Below are 20954 nucleotides of genomic sequence, written 5' to 3'. Positions count from 1 at the left end.
TTCAATTGACTCATGATCTCAACTATATAAAATTACTAAAATCTCCACAAAACCCCCTTCTGATAATCTTATTTAGTAAATAACCATGATATGATAAAGATAGAATATGGAATAATAAAACAGATTAATCTTACTCTATATTCCTATTGAGAAAATACGATTTCATCAAGATGACAACGGAAAGTAGTTTTCAGGTTAGAAATTAGGTTAACATTTTGAATGTAGATAATTTCATCTGTACAATTATTTAACAATTCTGTATATGATATAGGAAGTGACGTGTTTAGAAGTTGCATACTTTACTCATTATTTTTCAAAGTACAATAAAAGTATACATTGTTTGTTTTTGTTCACCTAGTAACTCTGATTATAACCTATAACTTATTAGTTATATTTGATTAATAGATTAATAAAATTATTTGACGAAGTAATCCAAGTTGGATTATTTCATCATAACATTCATTAAATCAAATGAACTTTATTAGAAGGGTATATTAATTATTTTAACTTCTTAATAAGCACAACTCTTATCACTAGGTAGTATATATGTATATATATGGATGCTTTGAAGATGTTACATTTTTTTTCAGTATTAAGTTTACAAAAAAGGTTATTTTGCCAACTAGGACAATGACAACTTCAGGATGAAAGTATACAGATTTAAGAATGTAACATTGTTGAAATCTTTCTTTGTTTTCTTTTTTTTTTCAAGTTAGAAATCTTCTGTACCATTTCAAAAGAAAAGGTATCTGTCTTAAATGTGATTATACAAAATATGTTAGTTATAATAAAATAATGAATTGTCATTTTTTAAACTTTATCAACAAAAATCTAGTTATGTATTTGTTTGTTTTGTTTTGTTTTTTTTTCTAAATCGATAAGAGCCAACTGGTGATTGATATGAAGGCACTTATTCTCCTTGAGGATTATTTAAAAATAATGACCCAAAAATAGACTAGTTAGACCCTCAAGAAGCATCATTTTAAGAGTACTTGCTACACTTTGTTTCGATCTTATATAATATGGAAAATTTAATTTTTGTCTAGATAGGTCTATTTCACAATGAACTTGGTGGGAGACAGAAAAAAATTTCTAAGACGAATGAATCATTATTAATAGTTGTTAAATTCAAACAGATTTTGAGTATACAGCATCCTTTGCGACACTATAGAACATGGTTGGATGATCAATTAAATGGAACTTGTCACCATACATCAACTTCCTCGACTACGAGAAAACATTTGACTTTGTGGGTAGGAGAAACACCTTCGATACTACGGTGTAACTGAGAAAATCGTGAACGTCATACGGAAATCACACGACGGATTATGCTGTGGAGAATTTCATGGAGGACAGTTGACAGATGGATTCCAAGTGAGGACCAGAGTCAGACACGGCTGCTTACTCTTAACCTTCCTCTTTATTCTGGTGGTTGACTGGATTATCAAGACCTCCACATCTCAGGGAAAACACGGAAGACAATGGCTCCTTTATCCCATACACACAAATAAATGCAGATGAAGACAACCAGTATGGTATCAGCCTCTGCATCAGTAGGCCTCAACATACACAAGGGTAAAAGCAACATCATGAAATACAATGCAGAGAACATCGACCCAATCACACTTGATGGAGAAGCTCTGTGAGAAGTGGAAACTTTCACGTGTCTGTGAAGCATTATCGATGAGTGAGGAGGATGCGATGCAGACGTTTAGGAAGGGATTGACATAGTGATAACAGCATTCCTACAGTTGAGGAACATATACAACTCAAAACAACTGTCAACCAATATCGAAGTGAGAATATTCAATACAGACATCAAGACAGTTCAGTTGAATGAGGCTGAAACTTGGGGAACTACTACAGCCATCATGAAAAACGCATAGATATTAATGAACAATTGTCTATGCAAGATACTCCATATCTGTGTGTCGGATACCATCAGCAACAGAGTAATATGGGAGAGGACAAACTAAATTCTAGGTGAAGAGGAAAGTAGGAAAAGATATTGAAAGTAGATAGGAAATATATTACGGAAATCACGAAACCGTATCACGAGACAACCCCTGACTAGGAATCCTGAAAGAAAAATGAGATGAAGCATATCAAAGGGAAAAATTTTTTTTGGGGAGGGGTCTAAACATATTTTTATACATTTATGTATTGAAATATCAGGTTTGAAATTAGTTTGCGACCATAAATTCTTTAACACATGTCACATTATATATTTTAAACATACATAAGTTATGGTTTTCGACCGTATTCTTACTACATAAAATAATAAACTATAAACAAGTATCGTTTCTTGAAATTGTAGCCTAATAAATATCCCACTTAATAGCTTTTATTAACATACAGTTGCCTGTTATTCAGTCATTAAACAAAATATACTGAGATTTTTGATGAATAGATTACTCCAGAAGAATCAGCCTTAGATACGTTACCCTATTCTTGTAAAGAAGACGAGTTTCAAACTTTTTTCTTCATTTTCTAGCACGTGTTTAGGATTTCAGAATAATATGAAAATAACTTCCTCAATTAATTATCAGGTTTTATAACTTACCAGTCAACTTTCTAATACCTGATTTGTAAAGGTATCTCGTTATGTTACCGGGACTTGATTAGTAACAAAAACTTCCACTGTTTCTGAGCTATTAAGGTTTTTGATGTTAAGCTTGAATAAAGAATATATTAGAAGGTTAGTAAAATAAGTACGCAATACAATAACTCCTAAGTAGATACAAATTCATTATAGAAAATAATTTGTTTCGTCCATATTCATTTATCTTCTAACTTTTTAACATTTAAGACTTAGTTCGAAATTTATGTATGATCTCTTTTTAGGATCCAGATTAACTCTTTTAATAGACCTAAAATACAATGAAATGTATTTTTTAAAGGTAATCGTAAATCATTATTTAATTATTCACATAATATATGTAATTTATATTATTAAATATTCATTTCCACAATAGGAAGAAACGTCCATCAAGTACTTCCAGGTTTTCCATAATGGTCTAGCTTCGATTGACTAATGATCTCAACTATTGAAATAATACAAATTTATTAAACAGTAACATGGTGAAGCCTAGTTGGCCCTTCTGGAGAAGAATGCTACATCGAAGCACGGTACAACTACTGGGGCTCAATAGCTGTTTTTACATTGCTTACGTAGAATCATTTCATCTTTCTTTTTGTTTTTTTTTAAGCAAACTCATTCTTTCTTTTTGAACCAATAATAATTATGCAATAATTCTTTCTAGCCTTCGTAATCATTTGTTGGTATAGCTAGATTGGTTGATTAGGCCGATTTCCAACACCCAGGTTACCACTCACATTAGGTCATGGAAACAATCTCATAATCTAGGAGGCAAGACGAGGACGTATGAGTCGGATTTTGCCTCCCTTATTAAACAGGAGTTAACTTTTATTGACTAGAAAAATAAAAATTATTTTATAATGTTCACATATATCAAAATATTTAAAGTGAAGGATTTTAATGTTTGTGTTTTAATATATTTTTAAAAAAATGACTCTTATGTTACAGTTTTCAAGATTGTTTATTTTATTCAAATTAATTTAGATGAATTAAATAGGATGGTAAAATCAAGTTCAGATCTATCTAAACTATACATTCATATATTGAAAGCTTTTACAAAACTTAACATTGGTTAATAATGTACACACTAACAATAACAACAACAAATAACAGATATCTTAGTTACGTAATCATTCAAACTTTTATTAGAATCAATGTATACTAGTCAATGTATATAGACTTACATAAACACATATAGATAACTAAAAGTCTTATAAACTTTAGCCTAAACAGATTACATAATGGTACATAATGGTACATTCCTAATATAAATTTAATTGTACACATTGAATTATATCAGTACGAAGTTCAATTGAGTATACACTTTTACTTAATCATCAGATTTTCACATATAAATAAAAAATTTTCAATGAATGTTACTACTACTTAAATGGTCAAAATGAATTGTATAATCTTTTTTTTTTAAATAAAAACATACACACAATGATAGAAAAATTTTCTAGAAAAGAGAAAAAAAGGAGAGAGAGAGAGGAGAGACAGGGAGGGAGGGGGGAGAGAGAAATACCTTGTTCAATTCCACAATAGAAACAGTGAATCAAAACAACAACAACAGCAAAAAAAGTATTCGAAGTATATATCTAAATAAATATAGTGTTGATGTTATTTTACCTGACGCCTAAAATTGTGTTGACAACTAACATAGAATGTTTTGATAAATTTATAAAAATTGTTATTCATTATTCACTATTAAATTTATTTAACTAACTTCTGTTCATTTATATCTATAGTACAAAGAGTATATTGTTTGTATTTTATATGTATACAGGTAAATGAATATTTATCCGGAACATAATTCAATTTTGCATAACTTACTTGGTACACTTATTTTGAACTAATTTACAGTCAAGTTTTCATAACAAATAGTCACTCTCTCTCTATCTCTTTCTATATATATGATACATATATTCAGATTAATCTATCAAAAAATTGGGATGTATAAACATCAAAAGTCTATTGAATATATATATAGAAACTTTCTATCTAAGATGAAAACTATTCTTCCATAGTTATCCTTCTCATTTATAGGTATAGAAATACATTTTGTTTGCATAATTTCTATAAAAAAAATACACCTGTGTACATAATAAGTCTTTGAATTTGCTTATATTTATCATTGAAATGTAACTTACATAGAAATTATTACTAGAAAAAAAAATAAACTATTTGAAGTTATCCTGTGTTAGGATATTTAGGTGATAAGATGGTGATTGAAAGTGGTCAACCACCATCTTATCTCACGCACTGTCGAACCACCTAGACTAGTGGCCATATCGCACCCAGCTTCACAGTCAGAGACGTTACTACTGAGCTATTCGGGCCGCGACCGACCTCCAGTAGGACTGAGATGTAGTATTCGATCAGCACTAAAAAGGACTTGACATGTATGACATTGATCACCACCCAGTGATCAATCAATTATAATTTAGGTAATGTTAGACTAGTATGATGAATAGAAGTAAATGAAACCTTTATGACATTTAATATAATAGGTGACCAATAAACTTCTATCAAATAAATTTCTACTGTAACTTATTATAGAACAAGAAACGTAATTAAACATTATCGTTTCTGTTTTTGTTTAAGTTTGGAATTAAGAATTAATTGTATAGAATCATTAATATATATGTGATTTTTTGAAAATTTGACAATGAAACTTTCATACTGAAAAATTGAATTATCATTAGTTGTTATGCTTTCTAATATAGTTCATAGTGTACTATTGAGATAAACCGGAGACCACTGATTTCAACCATATGACTATTAAGGTTTCCTTTTAGTTTATTTTATAACCGTTATGTAGTCATAAGATAACTCAATGGTATAGTCTTTGAATATGACCTTGAGAGATGGAATTTTTGATGTCTGAAGTCATATGATTAGTAGATTACTCTTGATTAGTCATTAGCTGATTGACAAGCATATTATAATCATATAATCAGTAACTTGTAAACAAGTAGCACTTGTGTTTTATCACCTAAAATCTGTTGAATTAGGGATGAAAACTGATCGGTTCTGTGAGTAAATGATCATTTCGAATAGATCAGTTGTTTTATTATTTCATCAGATTGACCATACAGTCATTACAAAAGCAAACGTCAGTTTCCTAAAAGTTTCACTGGCTCACATCATTAAATTATAAAATATTATTAAACATAACCTTATATTCAGAGGTGCATGGTCACTAGTAGTGGAATCCAGGACACACGTTCCCTCCTATTTGAGACTCATCAGATGAATATACCTGTATCTCAGAGTTGATCTTCACTCTGAGACTCGAATCCAGTGAAGTTCTCTTCAAACATCATCGCGTTGTCTATTTATTTACTGAGTCCAGGCAACAACTGGCGGTCTGTTTAAACATCTGGACTACCTGTTCCTGCCATTTAGATATTTCAACAACCTATCTAATTTTGTTTGTTTTAATACATCATTATGGCTATTAATCGCACAACCTATTCAGATGCGTTTCTAAAAATTATACAACCTTATATTGTAAAGGTTACAAAAGACCTAATCAGAAATATCTTGGTTGCTGGCAATATACAGCGAAAAGAATGTACACTATTCATATGTCGATTGACTGGACTGCTAACTTCTAACTGGCGACCACTCAATATTTATCATCAGGATCGACGAAGAAGTGAGAAACGGAAACTTATTGAAATACTTTGGGTTGAGAATTCTATATTATGCCAAAAATATAATATTGAATAAAGCTAATAATAATAATAAATTCTATGTAAATTTGTTTGGACATAAAACTAGTGAATATTAGACCTTATTCTATAGTCAAACTAAACATTGATAAGTCTGTTTCCGATTATCTTATAAAATGAATCATTTTTTTTATATCATTTAGGACAGAATAAAGCCTAAAGGTTGCTTATTTACTTAGTATAATTTCTGTTCGGTATGAATTCCGTATTTAATTCTGTGTGTTAGTTGATCAGTATAATATAGTTTATTTTGAATTCGTGTGACTTTCATTCAGTATAATAAACAGTATACATTTTGAAAACAAAGATGGATAGTGGCTAGTAATGGAATCCAGGACGCGCGTTTCGTCCGGTCTGAGACTCGTCAACAGGATGCACCTGCATCTCACAATTGATGTTCACTCTGGGACTCGAACCAAGTACCTTTCGCTTCAAACGCCATCGCGTTATCCACTCAGCTACTGAGTCCTGATAACCACTTGCTTATGCAATGAAGTGAAGTCTAAATTCAATTAGTATTGTTTGTTTGAATCCTTCCACTGATGTTTAGAACTGCAACTGGTCAGTCTCTAATTGGCATATGTGCAAACTGTGCGTATTGCCTCTATATAGCCTTAATTCACAAGCATTGTAAGCAGAGATGGATATTGGCTAGCACTGGAATCTAGGACGTGCGTTTCCTCCTATTTGGGACTCGTCAGCTGAATGTACCTGCATCTCACAGTTGATGTTCACTTTGGGACTCGAACCCAGTACCTTTCGTATACATTTTGCATTAATTTTGTCACTAAAATCTACCTATAAAAGAATGAATCTATTTGGTTAAAAACGTCACCATTTTTCTTCTGGAATGTTCATAGAATATTCTTTTATCATCAGTTTTATCGTTTTCTTTATATCATGAGAATCAAGGTACCTATATATCAGTACCAGTTCTCTATAGTTGTAGAAACGTCAGCCAAACTACTTTTCTTAAAAGAATGTTAGCCTTATTTTATAAACTACTCTAGTTAAGTTAATATGATTGTAACAGAAAGATATAGAACCTTCAAATATGTGGAATCTATTGTCTATTGAATGAATATTTTTTAAAGAAACATTAATTAATGCCAATGACGTTTACATTGTCTAAAAAAAGAAATATGATGAGTTACTATAAGTTCGTTATTGAAATTCAATAACTTTGAACTTTTAATGTATTGAATGTAGAACAATAGTAAACTAATTCATTAATCTTATGTATAATCTAAGAAATTTTTTTCAATCAAATTATATCATCATATTGTAAAGAATTGAAGTAATATAATATAGATATTTTAGTATATTGAATCTTTACATTGATATTAAGGACTACAATTGATCATTCTGTTATTGTCATATGTGTATCCTGTGCGGATGACTTCGATATTAACTTAAATCACAAGTATTATAAGCAAAGATGGATGGTGGTTAGTAGTAGAATCCAGGACTCGCGTTTCGTCCTATTTTCACACTCGTCAGCTGAATATACCTGCATCGTAGAGTTGATGCTCACTCTAGGAGTCGAACCCAGTATTGTTCACTTCAAATACCATCACGTTATCCATTCATTTACTGAGTCCAGATAGCCACTGGCTTCAAGTTTCGGAGTGAATATGATCTCTAGGATTCAGGCACATCCGGTTGATGAGTCCCAAATAGGACGAAACGCGCGTCCTGAATTCCACTGATGGCCACTATGCATCTTTGCTTATAATGCTTCACCTTGAGATATTCAGATAAAGAAATTTGATTGAAACCACTAATCGATCGAAGTTAGAACGGTCATTTTATCCTCGTATTAGATTTCCCAGCAGTGGGCATCTTCATATCAACTACCAAGAGCCAAATCTAGGACTTTCAGTCTCGTGCGCCTCAACCTGTGAACATCTAAGTCTTCATTCGAAAGTGTTAATATCCAACTATTCTTCAGTTTTAAAATATTAGCTCGGAAACATCTTTATCAGTTCATTCATAGTATATTGCAATAAATGTCTGATAATTCCAGGAAATTGGTCATTACCAATGTAAAATAATATGAAGTTGAATAAATATATATTACAAATGACTGATGTCACCTAAAAAATGTGTAACTTCAACCAATCTACGAAATTGAGCAACCATTCACCAATTGTCTTCAGTGAGTTGATATCTCCCAACAGACTGATAGGTCCTGGGTTCGAATCTCGTGAGACGGGATCGTCGATGCTCACTGCTGAGGAGTTCCACAAGAGGACGAAGTGGCCGTCCAGTGTTTCCAGGTTTTCCATGGTGGTCTAGCTTCAATTGACTCATGATCTCAACTATATAAAATTACTAAAATCTCCACAAAACCCCCTTCTGATAAAATCATTTTTTATTTGAAATCACCACCAAGTCATTCTAGACATATTTTAGTGTTATGAGGTTATCCTCTAAAAAAAATCAGTCATTAAATTCCTCTCTCTCTCTCTCTCTAAAGCTTATTTATATGTAGAATGGAATGTATAATTTTTTTTTAATACCACAGTTCTCTATATCAAATGTGAAGTATATCGTAGAAAATTTAAGAAATTACACTTGTGTTCCTCCATCAGTATCCTATTTTTGTGATTGTTTATCTATGGAATAAGATTTTTATTTGTTATTCCTTTATTGAATGATGGTATGAATTATTCAAACTATCAAATAACACTCCCAATATATCACAGTGTATCCTTTTCATTAACTCTCTCTATCTATATATATACGTCTATTCGTACATCATCTCTGCATACATTTAGAATGGAATCACAGATGAATATAGATAGATGTAATTCATTTGTTTAGTTTGTTTTTATTTTGTTAAAAATGATATACAATGTTTAAATTTCTTATTCGAACATGCTGTCAATAGATGATATATGTTGATTATAGGCAGATTCTCCTTTATTTTCCCTTCAATAATAAACAAACTGAAACAGATAGAGGAGAAAATGAAAGTGGTTAAATATATAGGTGAGTATCAAATTACATAAACTGCAGTTGATACTGTGACTATTTACAGACAAAGAATTATGACGGCATTATACTGACATATATATACATTGTTAATTTGATCCCATTTCAGTGCATGTTTATGTGTATATTAAAGATTTATGGAAGTCAATTATTCAACAGATATTTTAAACAGAATAGTGATAAGAACATAGAGATGATAAAAAGTAAAACGTTTATATCCCTATTCCTTTTAAATATTTAACCGGATTTGAGTGGATTTAAATAATTTCCCTAAGTTGAACTACTCCAGCTACAGTAATGATCAACTCTGCTTCATGAAACTTAAACGGCTACTTAATGTATAAACGATCACAACCTGGATAGCCAGTGCCGTTGTTTAGTGTACTGGAGTTTCAAACTACTTATATTACTGAATCACATATAATGTGCAAAATATAGAAATGGATTTAGAGGAAAATTTTAGTTATTGATCAGGTTTGTAATTCACTAATCGATCTATACTGTATAGAAAACGATAAAGTAGATGATTTAACTAAAAATAAATGGATGCATGACATCTTCTTTCGAAGGAAGTTAGCTCAAACACTTAGTTATACTAAATAGGAGTTAAGGACTGTGTTTCCACTGGTAGAGCATTGGACAACCATTTTGTATATCTCTAGTTAGTATCTAAACCATCACCCACGTCCTTTCTGGGTGCAGAACTGTGTAAATTTGGGGCTTCCTAATGAGTTATTTAGTAGTAACCAGTGTCACATTCTATCCTTTGAGATAATAGAATTTTATCAGTCAACATGGGAAGCAGTCACAATCCTAGGAGATTCAATATTTTGGCATATCCTTTTTTTATTTTAGTTGGTTGAAGTAAATCCATTAAAAGTCCATTAAAAGCTGCTCTAAAATACTGGCCGCTGTCATATTGAGCAAATTATGAGAAACGTATGAAAATAACCTATAAGTAGCGATTTGTGTTTCATTCAGAAGCGACACACTCTCAAGCTCTCATCCTCTACAATGTCGCTACAAATATTATAGATTAACCACTGTTATATTTTTTTCGACATTGTAACTACCTTGAGCAGTAAGAGGTTTTTGCATTGTTTGTTCAAGAAGAATTTCTATGCATTTACTAAAATGTTCAAGACTCTGGAGAAAAATTATCATGTGAAGTATGTATGGTCACATTCATTCATTGTTTCTCCTCAATTTCGCCTTCAAAGGTACTTCGAAAACAGTTCTGAAATAAGCCAACAATCAAGAAAATAAGCTTGTATCTACAAATGAAGTCGATTTGAATCATTATCCAGTTGAAATATATATATATATATATATATATATATATATAAGGAATATAAACAAGTTATGAATGTGTTATTACAAGTGATTTTTCAAATATGATAGTCATTAAACAAAAAGTTTTAACAGAATAGGGGTTTGTGGAGATTGTAGCAACTTTAATAATTGAATTCATTAGTCGATCTAGGCTAGATCACCATTCAAAACCTGCAAGCATTGGATGACCATTTAGTCCTAGTATGAGACTCCTCAGCAGTACGCATTCACGATCACGCATATGGGATTCGAACTCAGAACATTCGTTCTCTCACGTGGACGTTTAACCTCTAGGCCACTGAGCCGGGTGGCATTCAGTGGTGTCAATGTCTAAGTTCAATCGATCCATGACCTTGTGCAACTATTCATCCATTGTCTAGCTTAGATCGATACGTGAATTCAACCATTAAAATAATGTTAGGTTTGTTTTAGGAGTTTAAAATCGATGAATGAAAATACGGTTTTGGTATAGAAATAAACTAATTAGATTAGTCATGAACAAAACTCAGTTGCGGCTAAAATACGATATGAGTTTAAAAGTATTAAATAAACCGAATGGAGATTAGTAAACAGGCTAAGAATTCTTTAATTGATTAATCATGTCAATATAAGGCAAAATCTTTTAAATTATTAGATTTTCTAAGCAACGCTTTGAGATGCAGATACATACAGCTGACGAGTCCAAAATAGGACGAAACGCGAGTCCTGGATTCCACTACTAGCCACTATCCATCTTTACTTATAAAGCTTGTGATTTCAGGCAATATCGAGGCAGTCCGCATAGGATGCACATATGTCAATAAGAGACTGATTAATCGCAATCCAATATAACAATGGGAAGATACAAGTAAAACAACAACAAGTGAAATGCTTAAGTAAGTTACTAACTGATTGTTCACACTAATTTATATGATTTACGCTAGTGTTCTTTGACTAGCTCCTATCTTATAGTTACGCGTTTCAACTAGCTCCTATCTTATAGTTACGCGTTTCATGTTTCTTCTCGTTATCACCCATATATATATATATATATATGGAGAGAGAGAGACTAGACTAGCAGGAGTCTTCCTGAGGTCCTCCAATCGTTTGGAAAATACTGATTTACAAAATTGACATTATTGACCACTGAGTTAATATATTTTCCTGCTTCACCATTTCAAAAAAGAATCTGTTTCTTCCCTTTTTTTAACTACTGTTTAATTAACTATAACATATTTAACATTCATATATCCACTACGAAACAATATTGGTTCTTGGGGAGAGGATAATACTTGAAAAGTGGTAAAGAATGTTCATTGTTGTCTGTTTTCAATTTTGTAATGAAGAAACGATTATAGAATATATTTTGATTATTTGACTCATTTCATTTCGTGATGATAAATAGTGTCTTTAAATTGATCAACCTAACAGCTTACTATCAAAAATAAATTTTAGAATGTATGTTCCATTTCTAATTTGATTACGGTGATATTATGGAAATTTCTTCTACCTATCTAAATCTGTATTATTTTCCCTTTTATAATTATTTCTGTCTTTTAAACATCAAACTTAAAATTATTGTCTTCCCTTTTTACAAACTCTCCCTTTGACTTGTTGAATTTCTCACCAATAGAAAACAATTGATAACGGAAACTATTAGTCTGTATCTAGTTACATTTTGTCATCCGCGTAGGTGGAATTATATATATGCTATTAGAATAACAGATTAATGCAATCACATTATTACATACATACACATCTATTTAACTTATAACAACATCATTCAATATATGAAAGCATAGAGTGACTACTATTAGTTAAGAAATGAAATAAACTTTTTCCGATTTCAACTATCAATCACTATGTTATAATGTATATTTAACCATTCAACAGTAGAATTATTAACCTAAACATTGTACCAATTTGATATGGATCGACAATTGAAGTTATAAATTATACAAGTTACCAAAAAAATATTCCTTTCAAACGATACAGAGAAATAAATGTATAAATGATTATTTGAAATGAGAATGGTTTTTATTCTCGTTATTAATTAACATTTCAGTTGTCATTCTTATTAAAACAATTGAACTGAGTGAGTACTTGATAAACATTTCATATTGTACTCTGGGTAGAAGATTAACAACTAAGCTGATCATTAAGTATTTTATTTAATTATCTAGTAAGTTTCACAACTTTTTACTGCCTTTTCATTATTATTTAAAAATGTTTCTCACAGTTGAAATCATGATTCAATTGAAGCTAGACCATTATGGAAAACCTGGAAGCACTGGACGGCCGTTTCGTCCTATTATGGGACTCCTCAGCAGTGCGTATCCACGATCCCGCCTCACGAGATTCGAACCCAGGACCTACCAGTCTCGCGCGCGAGCACTTAACCGATAGGCCATCCAACGGTGTTAATGTCTAACTTCAACCAATCCATGAAATTGTTGATATATATAAATTGATGGTAAATTACATTGTCTTATTTATCATTTAGTAACATCAAGAGTATCTAATATATATCTAATTTCTCAAATGTAAATTACAATGTAGAGTAGAGTCATTGTTAACCGGGTTAGACAAGGGATTTTTATTTACTATTTGACATATTTTAATTATCATATCTTTGAGTTGGATAACCTGGTTAGATCATTAGGGTTAGCATTAAAATTATGTGACCTTAAGTTTATTACTACACAAGCGTATGTAAATGATAGTTGGGGTTGAATTGATTTCTTTTATACGAAATATTAGTTATCACGGTAAAAAAAAGAGAACTGAAATGTTTATCTCATATCATTTACAACTGTAATTTTCCATGAAAAATGATAGCGGATTTTAGTAAAAAATGTCATGTTTCAACTGTTGATAGGATAGTGATAGTTCGTTTAACAACCAATAAGCGTTGGATAATGGAGATTGAAGAAATTTTAATATTTGAAACAATGTTACCCAGTAGACCTGGAGTAATCTATCTAGTACACCATGTATAATACATGACTAATATACATTTTTAAAGATATTTTACTTATATTAATTTAAGTTTATCAAGACTCCCTTAATCTTTTACTATGGAGTGTATGGAATCATAAAACATAGGTTTTATTCACTTTTCATGTATAATTTATATTCATTTTGCGCAATAATTAATAATATAGTACTGGTGAGTTATTATTATTGTCCAATAATAAGCAAATATTTATTTCAGAAAAGGGTTTTGTGTAGATTATAGTAATTTAATAGTTGAGTTCATGAATCAATTAAAGCTAGATCACCATGGGAAACCTGGAGGCACTAGATGGCCGTGGGTGCTCACTGCTAAGGAGTCCCATACTAGGACGAAACGACCATCCAGTGCTTTAATTGACTCCTGAATTCAAATATTAGATGTTTATATTTTGACAGTAAAATACAAGATTTCACATTGAAACTTCTGAAGTATTAGTTCAGAATTCACTTAGTATTGTTTGTTTGAATCCTTCACATTGATGTTTAAAACTGCAACTGGTCAGTCTCTAATTGGCATATGTGCATACTGTGCGTAGTGCCTCTAATATTGCCTTAATTCACAAGCAATGTAAGCAGAGATGGATAGTGGCTAGTAATGGAATCCAGGACGCGCGTTTCATCCTATTTCGGACTCGCCAGCTGAATGTACCTGCATCTCAGAGTTGATGTTCACTCTGGGACTCGAACCCAGTACCTTTCGCTTCAAACGCCATTGCGTTATCCACTCAGCTACTGAGTCCTGATAGACACTTTGTTGTGCAATGGGGTGAAGTTTGAATTCACTTAGTATTGTTTGTTTGAATAGTTGGAAATTTCCTATTGATATTTTGATTAGAATGTGTGCATCCTGTACACGTTACCTCAATGTAGACAATTATGACAAAGGTTAGTATAGAATAAATGTAATATGGCTCTCAGTAGAATCCACGATGCACATTTGGATGTACCTTCATTCTAGAGTTGATGCTCATTCCGAGACTTGAACTTAGTACCGTCCGATTCAAATATCATCCCATTATCCACTTTAATACTGAGTCCAGATAGTTATCCACTTGTGCAATAGTTATGAGTTTTAATCCAATTTAAAATGGATTACATTATCTGATTGCTGATGTTTTGATTGAATTTTGAGTGGTTAAAACTATCTATTTAATAAAGAATAGAATTTAACAAAAAACGAAATAGTTCAAAGCCTTAAATGGGCTCTTGTCATCTGAAATTTCATCAAAGATAAAGTAATGTTGCAAACTACAATAAAAAGGTATATGTAACTATAGTAAAACTCTCCTCAGCTTATAAATATTTTTTGTAATTCATTAACCAAATAAATATCATACTTCACATCACGAATTGACCTTAGTTACATAACCATTGAAAACTAAGAAGCAGCGAACAGTTGTTTAGTCATAAGTCAAAAATCAAGTACAATGATCATTCAAAAAGCCAGAACTCAATAGCTTCACAGAGAGCGCTTAACATTACGACCACTGAGCTGGTCTCAATTGGTTAGCATTGTTAATTATAATAAATTTGTGATAATACTCAATCATCATTCGATAATAGTGTCATATCAGATATCACACATTCATTGGTTACTGATTCTCACGAAAACGCTAATATTTGCTTCTCAACGTTAGTCACTAGTGAATACACGATTAATATTAATGTAAGGAGTATGTAAGGTTGTGATATAAGATGACACATTTGAAATTCTACCAGTCATTTATTGTTAGTAGGATCATTAAATTTGAAGAGTCAAAACATTGTACTGATGTTGTTAATTCAGAATAACAATGAAAGTTCCCCGATCGAAGCATTCAGTTCAGAGAATCAAAATCATTCTAACTGAACTATAAATCTTATTCATGATCTTAAATATAATTTAACATTATTTAAATAAACCAATAAAATTAACATTGTGTTCGTATCTCGTGAGGCAAGATCGTGGATTCGCACTGCTGAGGAGTCCCACAATAGGACGAAACGGCCATCTAATGCTTCCAGGTTTTCCATAATGGTCTAACATCAATTAACTCATGATTTCAGTTATTAAAATTATATTTTATTGTTTTAATCAATTACAATTAATATTTGAATAAATTAATTTTCTATATTCTATAATTAGAATTTTAAAATAATGAATAGTCAGAAGGGGTTTTGTGATTTCAGTATTTTCATAAGTGAAAGTATGATTCAATTGAAGCTAGACCACCATGGAAAACCTGGAAGCATTGGATGGCCGTTTCGTCCTACTTTGGGACTCCTCAGCAGTGCACATTCACGATCCTGCCTCGCGAGGTTCGAACCCAGGACCTACCAGTCTCGCATGGGAGCACTTAACCGATAGACCAATTAGCCGGCATTCAATGGTGTTAAAGTATAACTTCAACTAATCCACGAAGTTGAGCAACCGTTCACCAATTGTCTTCAGTGAGTTGTTATTTCACAACAGAAGTGGTTGAACTCCACTGGTCACCGCTTCTCACTAGATTTCCAGGAAATACCTCTTGAAGTCAGTCACTAGTGAGCATAGGCTTTAGTTTCAATTGACTCATGCTTTCAACTATGAAAATAATGAATAATGTTTTATACTTAATTTAAGTTTAATCTAAATAGTTAATTGTATAGAAATACAATTACATTTATCTGAGTTTGTACATTAAAAAACTTGTAATTATAATTATATATAACTTGTTCATTCTTATTTCATATCCATTTTTAAAAGCTTTAGTTAGTTATAATTAGATCAAACAGATTTTTGAATAACTAATTCATGTTTTGATTAATGTCATGAATGGACCAATGTTAGACTACCATTGAAAACCTGGAGACCGAAAGTCCTGGGTTGTTGTCCTGAGTGCAGGGTCGTGGATTTACACTTCTGAGGAGTCTCATACTAGGAGGAAATGGGCCATTCAGTGATCCCAAGTTTCTAATGATGATCTAACATTGATCCATTCATGATATCAATCTAAACTCAACAATCTCCACAACCCTATACTGATAATCAATGTTTTTTCTGAAATTGAAAGTTTGATATTACGATCTAAAACTGTTTTATTTAAAGGTGTAAGCTTAAAATAAAATTACTTTTAATTCAAAAAAAGATTTTACCGTTCGAACACTTCTTCATATAAATTATCTTACAAGCTTTCTTGATCCTGTTCTTAGCATTTTTAATAACTCTGTAGAACTCCACAAATTACTATTCAACGCTTATCGGTTTTGACTAGAAAAAATCAATTTATAACTCAACCTAAAAGTAAACATTGTATGAATAACAGGTGAATTTTCAGAAGTAGTCAATAAAATATAAACCCACATTATTATATACTGCACATTAGTTTCTCTGATATTAATGTGAAATATTGACGAACCAACATGAAATATTCATACTATGATAATTTATTGTAGGGTAATTAAGGATGTGAAATATCGACTAGGTATGTTAGAAACCCATGGATAAAGCAAAATATGATTGAATATTTCAAATGAATAACCAAATAGATTATTTAAAAAACTAATGAGTTCAATGAAATAAACTGATGGTTCTTAATATTTTAAAGATTCAATACATTGAAAAGTAAAGGTGAATGCTTACTGTTAACACTGAAATTATTTACAGAGAAGGGTCAACATTTGTATTGGATTCGTTATATATGTTATATTAATAGCTTAACCGTTAGAGCATAATAGGTATAACACTAATTAGTTATTGATTATTTGACAATACACCTGAAAAATGTTATACAGATCAACGGTATTCCTTTGTTTTTGATATTTACCATGCTAATTGCAACATTGATATTCAAAATGATTAACTTTTCATTGTCACTCTTTGTATTCAATAACACAAAGATAGAAAACATTGACTGTAGGGCATAAAATTGTTTGGACATACCTTAAATTAATTAGTCTTTTTTTTATAAAATTTGATAAAGCTATCCCTTGGAAAGAATATGTGTGATCAGATTGTTCTAAACAGATAGCCCAAATACATTGCTTTGCTTAGATTAATTCTGTTTTCTCATTGCTCTATCGGAACATACTTTAATTTAAAGAGTATGTTTATGGTGTTCTGAATAAGCTTTGAATCTGCTATCGTTCATATTCACTTTGGCTTCTCACAAAGATTAAACCTAGAATCTCTAGGTTAAGTGGCGAGTAAGTTTATGTTGACTAGATAGACCAGAAAGTAGAATATGACACAGAATTCCATCCTTACTGTTAACAACACGACATATATTAAATGTTATACATTAAAATTATGGTTTAAGATTTGATCAATAATTTTATGTCATTCCGTTTTAATTTTGCTTTATTGTATCTTCACCACTTGAAATGTACCTATCTTGTGACTAGTATTTTGTATACATGTGAAATTTGAACAGATTCAAAGTCAATTATCGGTTCCTTTGATTGAAATAAATCTTCGACTGTAGTATACATATGTATTCTAATTATGATGGGTAAGATATAGAGAAATGATACAATTTCAGATACTTTAAAAACAGATTACCATGACAGTATATATGTATGTATTACACATTGTTTGGTTCTACTGTCATTTTACGTATCTATGTCTTCGTAACAATTGTTACGTATACTAGTTTACAAATGATGATATGAACATCCACTATGTGTATAGGTAATTTGATTCTGAGTATAAAAAAAATAAACCTTATTTCTTAATTTTTTGCGATATGTGCACATATGTTTTAGAATCAAATTACAATTTTTACTGATCGGATTTACTGAATATTAGTAATAAACAGTAGTTAATTGGGATCATTTGTCGTCAAGATGATGATAATGATGTTTACGGTGTTGCTGCTATCAGTGATGATGAGAATGACAAGGGAATTGATAATTGAATTTACACAACCTTTATTGTTTTTGCCAAATTTAAATAGATGACAGTAATCAGTGATTACATAACTCAACTTTTAACTTCGCTAACAGTTGAAGTGACAGATTACAATCTATGTGCTACAGTTTCATATATATGCGAAGGAATGTGTAATAGATTACTTAAAGTATTAGAGGAACTACTGAACCACGATACTCATGATTAATTTGACTTTATCTGTAATGATAATTAGTAAAGTCTATAATGATATATGATATCCATTTTTTTCTTCTCATTTGTATAATAAGGTAAATCTATGCCAGATTTTTTTTTATCTTCAAATGATATACTATCATTGTGACATTCATCACTATTTACAATCTGGATATATTTTACAATGGATAAATCAAAAATTAATTTGTCCAATTATTCTTTGTTACCATTATGAATGAGCAGAGTTTTACACGCTACCATCTTTCAACTAACTCAGATGAATATCAAGAGAATAATAATGATGTTGATAATGGTCATCCATATGATAATGACTCATTTTTAGAATATCAGTCAAATAACAGTTCATCATCATCATCTTATGTCAATTATGAACTACAAAGTAAGAACTGTGATTCTGATGAAATTCTTGATTTGAGAATGCATAAAAATAAAATCTTTGACACTTGGCCATCAACAACAATATCGTCATCTTCTTCCTTTCACTCGTTATTTTCCACAAATATGAATCATGATAATGATCAGTGTAAAATATCAAATTCAGTACCATTGAATAATGTAACTGAAATGAATGAACAACAACATATTGATGCCTTATTTAATCATCATTTAACTTCATCATTATCTTCATTACCAAGCATTACTACTACTACTACCACTAATACTACTAAGTTGAATACATTTTCAACTTCTTTAACATCGTCACTATCATTTGAAAAATTAACACAAACCATAACCACTTCTGATATGAGTTCTATGAATAATTTAATAGATTTTACCACTACACTATCAAAAACTATTCATACATTATCCAAATATAATTATTCTAAATTAAATGAGAAACAATTGTCTAATGTTAAACATTCGATTAGTGATGAATTCCAGTTGGATAAAACAAATTTCCTATCAAATTTCCCATATTATCTTTATCGAATTCTTTCTATATCAAATATAATTCCTACTATTCAACAACACCACCACCACCAACAACAACAACAACAACATCAAGAACGACAATACCGTAATCCTTCTTCTTCATCGTCAACATATCCTCTACAAAATAATACAAATATTTCATATTCATTATTGAAACCATGTATAAAATTTCCTAATATGAATTTAATAAATCAACAATGTACAACATCATTTCAATTATCAATTAATTTTATAAATTGGTATCATCAATTTATACAGAATTTATATCAGTTATTATTAAAACAAGAATTGAAACCATCCCCCCTACCATCATCATCACCACCTCCACAACAACAACAAGAACAACAACGACAAATTGGTCACCAACAAAATTATCAAACAAATGAATTTGATAAAAAATATCCTTTGAATTTAAATTCATTTAATTTACATTTAGATAAAGAGAAATATAATCAAAAGATTAATCATTTAATGGATAATATAAAAATGGATAAGCATGATACTTCAATATATATGATCAAAAATGAAGAGAAGAAATGCTCTAATTTTCAATCAAATCAAGGTGAGGATTGTAATATATACATATGTATAACGTTAATTGTAGTCTTATTGGTCTCCCCCTGCCTCCTCTCTCTCTCTCTCTGTATATATATTCCCCTTATAAGTGGTTGAAAATGATCATTCTGAAACTTTATATATAGATTTCAAACTAGTTGGTACATTATTGCAAGCTATATCAGTAATATTATGAGAGAAATGATAATTCCTGTAAGATTTAAAATTATGTAACAAAGTTTTTAATTCGTTTCAATAGAATCTGATTAACGCTAAAGAACTAAACAAACATAAGTGAGACTATAGTTTATGGATGACCTTTGAGCGGTGTAACAACGTAACTTATTGAAAATCTTCAAACTCTTAACCTATAGTTTTCCGAAATCATCACCTTCCCGTCTGCCTCCTTCATTATTGATCTACCACTTACTGACTCAATTTGTTTTCATACCCTCTCTCATTACATTTCAAATTGATTTCAACATTATATATTATCATATGACACAATCATTTTTTTGTATCACAAGGGGGTTTTGTGGAGATTTTAGTAATTTTATATAGTTAAGATCATGAGTCAGTTGAAGCTAGACCACCATCGAAAACCTGGAAGCACTGGACGGCCGTTTCGTCCTATTGTGGGACTCCTAAGCAGTGCGCATCCACGATCCCGCTCTCGCGAGATTCGAACCCAGGACCTACCGATCTCGAGCCAGAGCCCTTAACC

At 31.0% G+C, this 20954-nt stretch overlaps 2 non-coding genes across 2 annotated transcripts; both read right to left on the bottom strand.

Moving 5' to 3' along the window:
* Window positions 1-6734: 6734 nt before the first annotated feature.
* On the bottom strand, window positions 6735-6801 carry Smp_tRNA_02026_Pseudo_TTG.1.1. The gene has a single exon. It is a non-coding gene (tRNA).
* A 7527-nt stretch (window positions 6802-14328) lies between these two features.
* On the bottom strand, window positions 14329-14395 carry Smp_tRNA_01848_Gln_TTG.1.1. The gene has a single exon. It is a non-coding gene (tRNA).
* Between the last annotated feature and the right edge of the window lie 6559 nt (window positions 14396-20954).

This window comes from Schistosoma mansoni, chromosome 1 (genome assembly GCF_000237925.1).
Source record: "Schistosoma mansoni strain Puerto Rico chromosome 1, complete genome".
NCBI lineage: Eukaryota > Metazoa > Platyhelminthes > Trematoda > Strigeidida > Schistosomatidae > Schistosoma > Schistosoma mansoni.
Note: the sequence above shows the minus strand (reverse complement) of the source record. Positions and strands in the feature narration are given on the sequence as shown.